Source organism: Neomonachus schauinslandi, chromosome 8 (genome assembly GCF_002201575.2).
Source record: "Neomonachus schauinslandi chromosome 8, ASM220157v2, whole genome shotgun sequence".
Lineage (NCBI taxonomy): Eukaryota > Metazoa > Chordata > Mammalia > Carnivora > Phocidae > Neomonachus > Neomonachus schauinslandi.
Genome location: NC_058410.1, coordinates 144,726,850 through 144,728,809, shown reverse-complemented (window position 1 = coordinate 144,728,809; position 1,960 = coordinate 144,726,850).

Here is a 1,960-nt window from a genome sequence, read left to right as displayed (position 1 = left end):
CGGCGGGACCAGGGATCCCCGCGCGCTGGGGGCGCGGGGCCGCCCGCCGGCACGTGGCGCGGGCGGCCCGCCGGGACGCGAGGGGCGGGGGCCGCCTGCGGGAAGGAGGGGTCGCGCGCGGCCGCCTCGCGCCCCGCCTCCCCCGCCGCGGCCTGTGCTCTCCGGCCGAGCGCCGTCAGCGCGGACCCACCTGCCGGCGGGGAGGACGGCCGCCCGCAGGGGACGCTGAGGCCTCCGTGCTGGGCGCTGCGCCGTGCGTCCCGCGGTCAGCCCGGGAACAAGCGAGGGGCGCGGGCACCCGCTCGAGGCCGCACGGCGCGGGCGGGACGCGAGCGACCCCGCTCCGCCCCGGATTCCTGCCGCGCGGCCACGCGGGGCGCCGCGAGAGTGACGTCATTTCTGGGTGTACTGTGTATCCCGACACTTCAGAGCCGGGGCGCCGCGACCTGCCACGTGTGTGCAGCCGACCGCGCGCCAGGGAGGTTCTGGCCTAGCAGTCGGTGCTCGCCAGCTTCGGCTCCGAGGCGGCGGGACTTGCCGCCGGAGTCCCCAGTTCTCCGAGTATTAGGTGAACTCTCTGAGGTCACGTCGTCCACAGATCGGGAAGGACAATGCTTCGTAGACATGTTCTCAAGAACTGGGGAATACCGCGTTGCCGTCACAACGCTTAGAAACTTGGGATTTTCGTACGGACTACAGTAAAAACCGCTTAGTAATTGGATTTCTTACCGTATTCTAGGCAGAGAGCTCCTTGAGGCTGTCCTCTCCATGTTTGCATCACTGAGCTCCTGTGTCTTGTGCAGAGGGGTAATTCATTTGTTCCAGGGCTCAGATGAACTCCTGCGTGAGTGGTGCAGAGAATGAGTGTTACAGACACTTCAAACAGTCTCCTTGAGAAAATTGAAATCCCAGGTAGAGAACAGGGCACTGGAAAAATTGAACCGCTGATGTGCGGCGGCTTATCCAAGAAGCTTCCTCTCCGCAAGTTCTTTAAGTTGGTGGTGGAGTGGGAAGCAGAGAACCACTGATGCGCTTTGCTAACTTACAGGACTAGCAGAGAACCTGCCTAAAGGTAACAAATGAATAAGACTTCAGTGTTGAGGCGGCACACATAGATGACCTGTGACAAAGCAGATCACCCTTGTAAGAACGGACATATATTGGAAAGGTGGTTATGACTGAACTGAAGACTGATGGTAGAGCAGTGAGGTTGGTGTTGAGGGTCTTGCAGAGTTTGAGATATGTGAGAATGAGCATCTGCCGTGGTGGGCAAGGAGCTCAGGTTAGAGAAGGAAAGGTAGTACATCTCTAGCTTTCTCTTTCAGCTCCTCTAAATCCTCTGTGCTGTACTGAGCCACTTGCTCCAAGACAGATGTCCTTTAGCTGGATTTGATTGCTTTTCTTTGATTTTGCTTTCTTCCTTTTCAATTCTGCTCTTTCTTATGTGGTACCCAGGCTGCCCTCACCAAAGGCAGAAGTATTATTTCTGGAATCTTAGCAGCATCTGGATGGCAGGGATCTGTCCTGTCTTTCTTTGTATTATCTGTTGAGTTGTATTAAATGCTTAGTAAATATGTTTTTACTTGGTTGGTTGGTATTAAAGCCTGAAAAATTTAAGGCCATTTTGGAGGGAAAATCTGTATAGCTTTACAAAAGCATTACCTAAGCCTAAGATTTTATTTTGCGGTGTTGTAATGACTTCTTAGACAAAACAAGGGTATGTGACAGTTTTATCAGGGAAATGTTAAATTTTCCCTGCCTTAGGAATTCTCCCAGAACACTCAGTGGAATCTTCCTGAACCCTATCTCTATTCAAGATCAGGATGACTAAGGAGTTGAAGACTTTAGCAAACTGATCCCTAAGACAGTCTCCAAAAGCCAAATAACCTCTATTAGTAAAAGAAGGGGGCCAGACTAGGGTGTAAGAATCTTGGCAGCAGTGGAATAGGTCTATTGACCA